The sequence below is a fragment of the Misgurnus anguillicaudatus genome, chromosome 4, assembly GCF_027580225.2.
Source record: "Misgurnus anguillicaudatus chromosome 4, ASM2758022v2, whole genome shotgun sequence".
Taxonomy (NCBI): domain Eukaryota; kingdom Metazoa; phylum Chordata; class Actinopteri; order Cypriniformes; family Cobitidae; genus Misgurnus; species Misgurnus anguillicaudatus.
In genome coordinates, this window is record NC_073340.2 from 32,206,516 (window position 1) to 32,218,961 (window position 12,446).

Genomic DNA, 12,446 nt, shown 5'->3' on the forward strand with positions numbered 1-12,446 from the left:
AAAGGAGTCAAGTCCAACAAAAAAAATTGTGGGTTGACATCCTAGAATAATGTGTGCGCTGACTCTGTGGGATTTTCAGCATGGTATTGTTGCACTGCTTGTTTGACTGGCAGGACATAGTGTTACAACATCAGTGTAAGTTGGTTAGGCAGGCATGTTGTGTCCGACCAATTGCAGACAGACTGGGTGTCTGGGAAAACTGTTTAAAATGCAATGATCATTTTATCAGTATTTTCACCTAATTTTACACACATTTAGGTTCTTGCAAATGTAATTACATCTATTAAAAGTAAATAAACAAATGATTTCACGGCACAGAATATTATAAAATCTACTACTGAATATATTACAGTCAGAGGTTTACACACATGAGGAGGTGGATAAATAAATGCATATTTATTTCCCCCGGGAAAGAGAGGTGGTGGAAGAACCTGCAGGGGTCGAATCTGCATGATACAGGCATGATGTGTTTACATTAGCATAAGTCCTACAAGATATTTTTTTCAATTCTACACATTTTTTATAACCTTGGGTGATTCTTAATTAGTTGTAACTTAAATCTGTATATGTCTACAGATGAAGTTCAGAACTATTGTCCAGTACAATGATTCGACTGCTAAACAAATGCAACTTTCGATGGTCTTCGAGTAGAAAAACAAGCAATCTTCTTCATGACATCATGATGTGTTGATGACATCAGTCATTTTGATTCAACAATGTGTCTAGTACAAAAGAATATTCGCAAGATGTGAGAATAAAATGTGACTATTGAGCAGATGTGAGGCACGAGATCCATGAAACAGAATATATTGTCCTAAATTGTAACTCTATACAAAGAGATCAAAACATCTATGTATGCGTCCTACGTCGAGGGAAAGAATGAGAGAAAGATTGAACAATGAAAGTCCATTGTTCTTGGTGATTCTGAATTGGAAACCTTTATGCCTTTATTTAATCTCTGAGAGAGAGAATTGATCAGACTGTTTTGTTCTTTGACATAAGTGGGTGTTCGCTTTTCTTACTCGCAAGAAAGAGTGAGCGTGTGCACTGCTAGAGAGAGAGAGAGAGAGAGAGAGAGAGAGAGAGAGAGAGAGAGAGAGAGAGAGAGAGAGAGAGAGAGAGAGAGAGATACACAGATTAAAGCAGGCAGAAGTGAAACCGGGGTAGAGAGTTTAATCAGGAGCCTTGGGCTTAAAGGAAGCATAACAAACATTTTCCCCACCAACATGAACACATATACATGCACACCTTTCAGTATGATGACAGCCACCTGTAGAGAACTAATAACTCACAGCCTATTAGTCTGTGATAGCTCATTCATCTAAATGTCTCTCTTTTTCTCTGTTTGCTTTGACTGTCTGTCTGCTAAATATGTGTATATTTCTCTCTGTCTCTCTCTCTCTTTCTCTCTCTCTGTACGGTCCGTCTATCTCTCTCTCTTCAGTGGTTGTCGATGCACTCGATGTCTGAACACATAGTAAGCACTATTTTTACGAACTTGCCAGATTTCTTGCACTTTGCCACCTATTTTTGCATTTTTAGGCTGCCAGAATGACATGTATGAAAGTTTTCAAATTCTAGTTAGGGCTGTCAAAATTAACGCGTAAATAACACATTAACGTAAATTAATTTTAACAACACGAATTTTATTAACATGCGATTAACGGAACATGCAATTTCTGTTTGACCCTTGGCAATTAGCCAGTAATGAATAAATTGAGACGCAGCCTTACACTGTTAACCCAGAAATTGTCTTTACTCAAACAATCAAGGAAAAATCATTAATATTTTCTGTTTTGAAGCCAAAGCTTAAAAAGTTTAGTTGATTTAACTGTTAACCTTACAAAATCTATTAAACTGAAACATTCAAGTAAAATGAACTTAAAATTATTAGTTCATGTTGTGAGGATTACCCATAATCCTTTGCGCCTGACTATTTAGATTATTTTTTGCTTTTTCACAAATTAAAAACTGATAAGAACTTTCTCTATTCAAATATTTGTTAATAAAATGTCATATAGGTTTAAGCTCTTATATCATTGATGTTGTTTTGTTGTAAATGATAATTTTGTGAAGTCACCGTTCAGGTGATCAGTGTTTCCGTACATGAAACCTGTTCAAAACATTTTATTGTATTTCTCTCCACTGTACTTACAATGTATGTCAAAACACATTTTTTGTGTGTTTCTGTGGAGAATCACGTTTATTCAATGATTGACTTAAAGTCAGTCTTTAATTTTTGTTATAATACAATTTATAACATCAAAAGTAATATAAAGTGATAAAAACTAAAGTTATATGCAACAGGTTTCCTCACACATTTCTAGTAATGTCATCTAATCTGGGTTAAGAGTGCATTGGAAGAAATTAAAACATTAAGTTCATTAAACTTAAAATTAATTGTTATTTCAACCAGGCAAAATCAACTTTTTTAGGGCAACGAGTTTCCATAAATTTTTTAGGTTCAATCAACCTGTATGGGCTTACAGTGTAGACAGTAAATAGTCTTCAAACGTCTAAAGTTATCTTTTTTTGTACGTTTTCTGAGAGGTGTAAATGTATAGGCTCACCTAAAGGATTATTAGGAACACCATACTAATAATGTGTTTGTCCTCATTTCACGTTCAGATCTGCCTTTATTCTATGTGGCATTGATTCAACAAGGTGCTGAAAGCATTCTTACGAAATGTTGGCCCATATTGATAGAATAGCATCTTGCAGTTGATGGAAATTTGTGGGATGCACATCCAGGGCACGAAGCTCCCATTTCACCACATCCCAAAGATGCTCTATTGGGTTGAGATCTGGTGACTGTGGGGGCCATTTTAATACAGTGAACTCATTGTCATGTTCAAGAAACCAATTTAAAATGATTCGAGCTTTGTGACATGGTGCATTATCTGGCTGGAAGTAGCCATCAGAGGATGGGTACATGGTGGTCATAAAGGGAAGGACATGGTCAGAAACAATGCTCAGGTAGGCCGTGGCATTAAAGCGATGCCCAATTGGCACTAAAGTGTTCCAAGAAAACATCTCCCACACCATTACACCACCACCACCAGCCTGCACAGTGCTTATCAGGCATGATGGATCCATGTTCTCATTCTGTTTATGCCAAATTCTGACTCTACCATCTGAATGTCTCAACAGAAATCGAGACTCATCAGACCAGGCAACATGTTTCCAGTCTTCAACTGTCCAATTTTTTTTTTCTATTTGTAGTGGAGATGAGTGGTACCCGGTGGGGTCTTCTGCTGTTGTAGCCCATCCACCTCAAGGTTGTGCGTGTTGTGGCTTAACAAATGCTTTGCTGCATACCTTGGTCATAACGAGTGGTTATTTCAGTCAAAGTTGCTCTTCTATCAGCTTGAATCAGTCGGCCCATTCACCTCTGACCTCTAGCATCAACAAGGCATTTTCGCCCACAGGACTGCCACATACTGGATGGTTCCCCTTTTTGCACCATTCTTTGTAAACCCTAGAAATGTTTGTGCGTGAAAATCCCAGTAACTGAGCAGATTGTGAAATACTCAGACCGGCCTGTCTGGCACCTACAACAGTGCCACGCTCAAAATTGCTTAAATTACCTTTCTTTCCCATTCTGACATTCAGTTTGGAGTTCAGAAGATTGTCTTGACCAGGACCACGCCCCTAAATGCATTGAAGCAACTGCCATGCGATTGGTTGATTAGATAATTGCATTAATGAGAAATTGAACAGGTGTACCTAATAATCCTTTAGGTGAGGGTACCGTACAATGCATTGGATGCATGCCCATCCACTTCCACGTTTGAGATTTTGGGTTGTGTTTTAAAACATGCAGGAATGAGAAAATAAAGTGCCGGACTTGATGTTAAAATAGTTATTAAGAGAGACAAAGTTCGGCTCCTGATTGATGTTTAAAGAGCAACAAGACTCAAAAATGATCTTCCTGAAGCATGCACACTGGCGTGCGACCCTGATATATACAAACATAGACAGAATTACAATTTTAAAAATATCTTTTTTGACAAGAACTCATGCAGATCTAATATGTTATGTCTTAAGTAAATGTTTGATGAACTGTTCAGGAAAAATATCAGATGTATAACATTATATTAGATCCTTGCATTTTAAAAGCTGTCTGTCTCAATGTCAATCAAATAATAAAAGAAAGAAAAAAGTTTAACGTATATTGATATTGTTTTTGGCTTTGTGTGTACTAAATCTATTAGCATCTTTAACTGGATTTGTATTTATCTAATTATTTATTTTTGCTGACTTTTGACTAATAATAAACATACATTTGCATAAAGCATCCATATTTTTCCATACCCATGTTGATTAGAGTATTAAAAACTTGAAAAGTGTTAAATTAAGAAAAGTGTTAAACATTTAAATGTGTGATTAAGTTGCAATTAATCATGAGTAATGAATCTAAATTAAATATTTTAACTAATTTGCAGCAAATAAATGACTTTGCTGTTGTTTTTTGGGTCTTTGTGAATTAGTTTGTTGTTGTTGGGTGCCGTTTGTTGGACCAGTGTCGATTATCCCTAAGAAACACATAAAACACTTTAGAAACCACACTGTTATGCCTTAACAGGTACCCAGAACAATTTAACAATACGCCTGTAATCTGCCAAGATCCAAGTTTCTATTACCTATATATATATATATATATATATTTTTTTTTTTTTAACATTAAATTTAAAATAAGGCTTAATTCATGCCTAACTAAAATAACTACACATTTGTTAACCTTATGATTTATTAACAAAACTTTTTATGAAGTAACTAGTAGGAATGTGTGTTCTGGCGAATTTGGCACAAAGGGATTCTTTAGACGAGATGACAGCGAGTGTGTTTGTCAAGAGCTGAAACATTTCTTTCAGACCATCCGAACAAGTGGAAATATTGCTCTCTAATACCCATTCCTCTCCAGTGTTTGAAGTGGAAGGTCTGGATCTTTCTAATTCCTTTTGATCTCTGAGCCGAGGAGGGGAGACCAAAAGAAAGTTGCAAAAAGGCTTTGTTTCATGTGACGAATTCGTAGCAATAGCAGTGCACAGCAGAAACTTGTGTTTATCTAGTGCTTTAGTCTTGTGGATTTGATGTTGCTCTGAATGTTGCACTTGAGACCCGTCTTTAAAAGTACAGATTGTTCCGGAAGTGTCTTCCATCCATTTATACAAGAGTTCATATCATAGCACCAAAATGATGCCTTCATAACATCCCTGGCTCATTTCGTGTGTGCAGTGGTGTATTTGGATAAAAGACTGTTGAATAATTTATTGATAAATGGAATTTGATGTTGCAGATCCATTGAGAGCACAGAATAACTGTTTACTTGAAGATAAAATCATTTTCATTAGAGGTTCACATACTCTGAAGTCTCTACAATACCCTAAAACTGTCTTGACGACCAAAACATTGAAACGTTTGTTTGATAGTTTGTATTCTTATTTTTCTCTTCAAGACACGCCATTATGGTATAATATAGCCACATGTATGTTACGTCTTTAAAACATGACTAAGTAACATACATTTCTCATATACCAAATAGCAATAAAATGTTATATTTCTCCAGTTTGTTACAGGATAATGGAGGAGAGAATATTGGTAATGCTGGTAAATTTACAACATTAACAATGCTGGTAAATGCATAACAAAATGTTTCAGTTTAAATTGAGAAAGGTTATTACAATTAGTTAGTTAGCTGGTTAATCAGTTGATTTGGTTGGTTCATTGATTAGTTAGATAGTTTGTTGTATTGGTTGATTAGTTTGTTTGTTAATATGGATAAATGCATAACAAAATGTATACTTCAGTTTAAATTGAAAAAGGTTATTACTAGTTAGTTAGTTATCTGGTTAATCAGCAGTTGATTTGGTTGGATCATTGATTAGTTATATAGTTAGCTAGTTGTATTGTTTGGTTGGTTTGTTGGTTAGTGCTGGTTAATGCATACTTCAGTTTAAATTGGATAATTATATATAGTGGTTGGTTAGGCATTTAACTGGTTAATCAGCTGTTGATTTGGTTGGTCCATTAATTAGTTCGATAGTTAGTTAGTTGTATTTGTTGTTTGGTTGGTTGGTTAGTTAGTGCTGGTTAATGGACAATTCAGTTTAAATTGGAAAATGATATTACTAGTTAGTTACTAGTAGTTAACTGGTTAATCAGCTGTTGATTTGGTTGGTTCATTTTAGTTAGTTGCATTGGTGTTAGTGCTGGTTAATGCATACTTTACATTGGAAAAATAAATTATATATAGTTGGTTGGTTAGTTATTTAACTGGTTAATCAGCTGTTGATTTGGTTGGTCCATTAATTAATCAGAGTTTAGTGTTAAGTTAGTATTTTGTGAACACGAGCGTCTCTTTTATCATTAATGCTTTCGACGCGTGTGCAGCAAGCTTGTATTTTGACAAGAGGCATGATGCACATGGGTCACATGACGCAATCAACACATATTTTGAAATGACGAGAAACACACATGACACTCTGAACACATTATGAATTCACGCCTCTTGGAAGAGAGTCACCGGCTGCTACTGGTTAGTTTATTCTGTGGTTTTTTGGAAGGTAGGTTGATTGGTTAGTTGGTTGGTTGGTTGTTTGGTTGGTTAGTTAGTTGGTCTGTTCCTTGCACACATATAGTGTGTCTTCAAAAGCTTTGCAATAAAGATCTTGAGACATGTGGATTACTTTTGTGCAATCAAAACTCGTTCAAATAACGGTACTGTGTGGTAAACATTGTAAACAAGTGTTAAATCAGTTGATTGTAAAATAATATGAAACATAAGATGAGAGTTATAAATGCACACCGACAGTAGGTGGTGGTATGTGAAAATAAAGACGAGATGAGAAGGTGGGAGTTAAGAGTAAATAATTCTCACACGAATAACCATAGCAGGGGTCTCCAACCCTGCTCCTGGTTAGCTACTGTCCTGCATATTTAGCTCCAACCCTAATTAAACACAGCTGAAGCAGCTAATCAAGGTGTTCAGGGTTGCTTGATAATTACATACAGGTGTTTTGGAGCAGGGTTGGAACTGAAGTCTGCAGGACGGTTGCTCACTAGGAGCACGGTTGAAGACACCTGAACTATATACTGTGGTAGATATCATAGTATTTATTATAAAAACCTGTAGTTATACTTGGCGACAACCATTACACATCATCAACCCAGAAGGCACTATGCACAAAACATAATAGTGGTCTCCACAGCTTAAAGTGAGTATAACATGTTGGGATTTTATGAAAGTAATGAAAATATTTAATGCGTTTCGGTCAATAGATTTTAGTAGTAAAAGGCAAATCTAGAGTATTAAAGCCTACAAGTCTTCATAGTTGATGTACCCTTTAAAAGAATGCACTTTTTTGAGTGTAGATACAACAATAAACAGCCTGATAGTATGTATTCATGAGAGATACATCATTAAAAAGGGTAGCATTCTCTTTATAGCCCTAATTAATGGAGTCTCGCTTTACAAGCATCTAAACAATAATGATTGTCTTATGTTAAAGAGAAACCACAAACATCATTACCCTACATTTTCTTCCTCTTTAGCACAGATCAGTGTTGGAAAGGCACTGACCAAAAGTTCCCGTAGACGGCTATTAACTTCTGTAAAATCTTTTTCCAGAAGTTTAGCAGCTCAGCTTTTTTTCAAAATAGTGTAGCTTTTCAATAACAAAAACATTTTCAACAAATATCAGTGTAGTAGGACAAAATGTTATTTTCTAACAAGTAACTGTGTAGCATCTTATGAACTAAGTGTACTGACCAAAAAACAGATGCACTTTTATTGAACACGTCCAATTTATTTTCTGAATGGTTCGTTTAGTAGAACAGATAAAAATAGTTTGGTACTTATGTGGGTATGGGTTGACTTATCACTAATGACAGCTGCACAAATCGAAACAAAACAAAACTATCACACTTGGGATAATGAGGATATTTACAGACTGAATATATCACTGATTGTCTATTGTATGGTGTGTTTTAACTACCCTACCTAAGAGAAGTTAAAGTCTCTTCCAAGACAGAAAAAGGCATCTATGATATTTGTTATTGATTGATCAGTTGAACGCTCAATCATTAGCATTTGTCAAGCCAGTCTGATTAAACAATTGGAGAGAGAGAGAGAGAGAGAGAGAGAGAGAAAGAAAGAGAGAGAGAGAGAGATAGAGAGAGAGAGAGATACCACGGTTCCTTTTCTCAGCGGCTCTCTCTCTTACTCTGTCTCTCTCGCTCTCGACTATGTTGTTTGATTCATGCCAGCTGATTCACACTCCTCCATATACTGTGCGAAGGAACCCTCGTCCCCATCTATAATTCACAGCATCCCTCTCTCTATTTCTCTCTGTGTATCTCCATTGCCTCGCTTACTGACCGTATCTTGTGCAGCTTTCGAAGCATTGGGTAACACATTACGGCATTTAGAGGAGAGGAATCTTCGAAAGCAAGCAGGTAAGAGAGAATTCCGTTCCTTTCAATGCAAACTTCTCCATTTTGGAGAAGCTAATGAAATATCAAACGAATATTGATGGATTGAGATGCTGGTTTATGGATGCTGTGTTTAATTCTGCCATACAGAGTTAAGTTAGTGAATATAGATATAAATGCACAGGGTGGAGCGATACGGAGAGTTATAAGGAGATGGAAAGTGAAAGACAGATGTTGGTTAATTTGATGGGAAGGGGAGCACTCGGTATTGCCTCGCATGCAACGTGTTGTGCAATTAGAGATGCTTTCTGAGAAAGTTATATTGCTCGTGTCGTGCGCACACGTGCGTGTGTGCATGTGTGTGAGTGTAAGCATCTGCTTGTTGTCATATGACTATTTTTCATCTGTAAACACCACATGCAGTTTTGACGGGCTCTTCTTATTCAGTTGAAGATGGTGTCTTTGCATGTGTGTTGATAAGAATAGCTCTTTATATACAGAATAGCTCGGTAATCCGTTTAGTTGTGGCAAAAACACATTTGCATTCCAACGCTGATGGACTTTGAAACGAACACACAGGCATGAATTAATGCATAAAACGCCACATAATGTTAGCATAGAAGATACATGTTTGATGTGCTGCACTTAGTTGTACACTATACATATATATATATATATATATATTTTTTATGTATATCTGCTGTAAGGGATAAATATACAACCCAAGCTCACTCGACATACATACCTCTGTCTACATTTCTGCATAACCCAAAATACGTTGCTCAAGGTACATATTGCCGGTGTTGGAATTATGTCAAAGATTATTGGGGGGGTCCCCTAGCTAAGCCCCCCTCCGACCAAGCACCTCATCATTATAGCTCACCGTGACTTCACAAAATAAGATGTGATCCTGGATCAACATTTTTAAAAACACAACATTACCCTTAACTCAAACCCTAACATTTAAATCTAACAATCTGTCAATTCTTCCAAAAACAGTGTGATGCGCACTTACGAGTTTACATTTATTTCAGACAAAAATCTTTTGAATTAGTTTATTGCGAAATTGGGAAAAATAATGTACAGTATCACTTTGTGGCAGCTCAGCACGAAAATTTTAAATTTATGTAGTATTTTAATAAAAACCAGGGGACCCCCTAATTTATATTTCTGTGCTTTATAGGTGGTCCCTCAATGCTTATAGGAGGTCCAGGACCACCCCAGCCCCCCTCCTCAATTCAAACACTGCATATTGCTGAAAATGTCGATGGAATGTCCTGTAGAGGCGTTTAGTTTTTGTCCGTTTTTGTACGATTTGCTTTTGCCCCTGTAAAGTTGAGATTAGGGGTTTCATTATTGTTTTTTTATGATAATTGTATGTTTTTGTATGATTCACTTCGTACATATTTATACAAGTTAGCTAACTCATAAAATCCGTACAAATTCTTGTGAGATCAGGGTGTCATATGCGTGCAAACAAGCGACTTACGCTGTCCGTGCGGTTTAATATTAAAGAGCACCTATTTCATTGCTAAAAAAAATATTTTGTGTATTTGGTATAATACAATGTGTTCGCGTGGTTAAAAAACACATTATTTTCCACATACCGTACATTTTTGTAGCTCCAGATTTCCCTGTCTTCCTAAAATGCATTTGAAAAGCTCTGTGGCCCTGATTGGTCAGCTAATCTCTACAGTGTGATTGGCATTAATACCTCTAACGTCAGCCGGAAATGTGACGCTTTTTACCATGTTTGAAAGATTTGCGCACAATGGAATGGTGACAGGAGTTAACTCTTTCCCCCCCATTGACGAGATAACTCGTCAATTAAGAGAAATTGCTTCCCTGCCAATGACAAGAATTTCCGGCTTTCCACAATATCGCTATTATCCACCAGGTGGCCCACTTCCACAACTTATACAACCCGGAAGTAGCGCCTCACGTGAAAGAGAAAGAAATCCTTGTAGGTTTTAAAGATCGCTCTGCATCTGATCTCTATCAAAAGTCCTTTACAAAAATGGAATTATCTCAGCTTTTTACTCAAAATTGGGTGTTTTTAAAGAAACCTACCCATATTTGAGAGGTGATAAAAAGAGAACTAATGAGGGTAGGATGCATTTTTTTTTTTTTTTTTTTTTTTGAAAGCAAGGGGCTGTTCTTTCAATTGAAATATTGTTTGTTTATATATTTAAAAAACAAAATTTTATGGAAGGCATTAAACTTTTGTGAAAATCATGAAAAATGCTGACGCTGGCAACTTTTTTAAAAAAAAGTTGGCGGGGAAAGAGTTAACTCACAGTCTATGAGTCCGAAGCAGGAGGAATTATGATCATGTTGATCTTGTCTACATCACCAATCCCAGGAAGTAAACTGTTGCCTACAATCCGTGTATTTGTTGTAGTCCAAAAAAAGAGATTTACGTTGGAGAAGATAACTCGCGCCATTGTTTACTTTTGGGTTTGTACCTTTTTCATATCATTAACATGTACTAATACACACCAAAGGAAATGTAAAATCTGACCATTGGTGCTCTTTAATGAAACACTGCTGACTAAAACATACAGATGTATTTTGATAATCCATACTGTCTATTTTGTAAGTTGCCATTATGCTTTCTGTAAACAACACGTTCTTGACCTACCTCAACATGATAAATTCTGACAGTAACTACAAAGTATGTGCCTATAATGTTCAGTATTGTCTGCATTGTAACATTGCATGAACCCACATCAAAAAATTAAATAAAATAAAACAGTGCCTTTAGTGGACACTCACAATAAAATATGTACCAGGAGCAACGTATTTCAGGATAGATTCCAATGAAAAAATTGAAGTTTTAGTTGGGAGACTGTATCGACCCAAAACCACCCACCATCCACAGACATATCAGTAGTTGTCTGTATGTCCGTCTTCAACCAATATGTGCAAGGTTGGTTGCCACACCACAGCTGATAAGAAACCTGACACAGCATTGTAAATGCATTGGCTTACAATCTCACCTCATAAGCACAGCCATAAACCCACTTTTGTAAACAGACCCAGGCCGAGCAGAGATATCTGTGTTCAGAAATTCACCGAAGCAAATGGTATGTGACACGCCTGAATCTTTCCCCTCTTCTCTGCTGGGGTATTAAAGCCATCAGCTGCACTTTAGGAGCCAAATGTCTTTAAAAGAAAGGCAGAAGGGTGTGCTATTGTCTGAGAGTGGGTGAAAAAAGAGATAGATGCATTAGTCAAGGATGCGAGCTGTCTGAGGAAGAAAAGGGAGAAAGAAGAACAAGGTTTTCTGTCAAACTGTGTTTTTCTTTTCGGTTTTGAACTTGCTTGAGTGACTTAAAATGGCTTGAGTTCAGAACAAGCGTAAATGATGCTGATGATTAGGCCTGTGGTGGCCCTTGTTTGTGTGTGCATGCTGACCCAAGCTATTGTATTTGTGAGCTATAGGGTCATGAATCACTCTTGTTGATTAAAACGCCGCTAGCATCATGGCTACGATTACACAGCTGCTGCCGTTTCAGCTGGAGAGAACTGAAAAGATAAAGCTCTGCTATACTGTGACAACACTCCAGACTCAAAGTATGAAGTCAACATGAAACATCATTTGCAAACAGATGTTGAACAAAAAAAAAATGTTTAAGACCAACTTAGGAGCTTCATGCCCAACCAGATGCCTCCTCTGATTGTGGAGCCTCAGAAGTGGATTTTAAGACATCATCTGTATCTTTGAAAAGAATTGCACAGATTTTAAAGGTAAAGGTTGCCGTTTTTTCTTTGTGTTTCTTTGAGTTTGCAGCACAAAGGTTGTGGGTTCGAATCCCTGGGAACCCACATATTGGTAAATTGTATCATTTGAATGCTTTGTGAAGGTGCTTCGGTTACTGCGAATATGTGCGGGGAGCGATTCGTCAATATAAGTTCTTTGCTTTTTATTAGAGAAAAAGTTCATGCTATGTTGTAACGGTTTTCTACTGGTGACATATCTACATGTGATAGGAATGCACAGGTCAGAGTTT

General features: G+C 36.7%; 1 protein-coding gene across 2 annotated transcripts in view; it reads left to right on the forward strand.

Moving 5' to 3' along the window:
* The first annotated feature begins 7,148 nt into the window (after positions 1 to 7,148).
* The window catches only part of LOC129420438 (cadherin-18), a 340,672-nt gene continuing 335,374 nt past the window's right edge, over positions 7,149 to 12,446 (forward strand). The window contains exons 1-2 of one of the 2 annotated variants that reach the window (XM_073867160.1): positions 7,149 to 7,217; positions 8,395 to 8,457. The gene's annotated coding sequence lies outside the window, so the exon portion shown is untranslated. Of the gene's footprint in view, positions 7,218 to 8,301; positions 8,458 to 12,446 lie in introns of those variants that run through there. The other variant, XM_055175343.2, reaches the window with a different exon arrangement.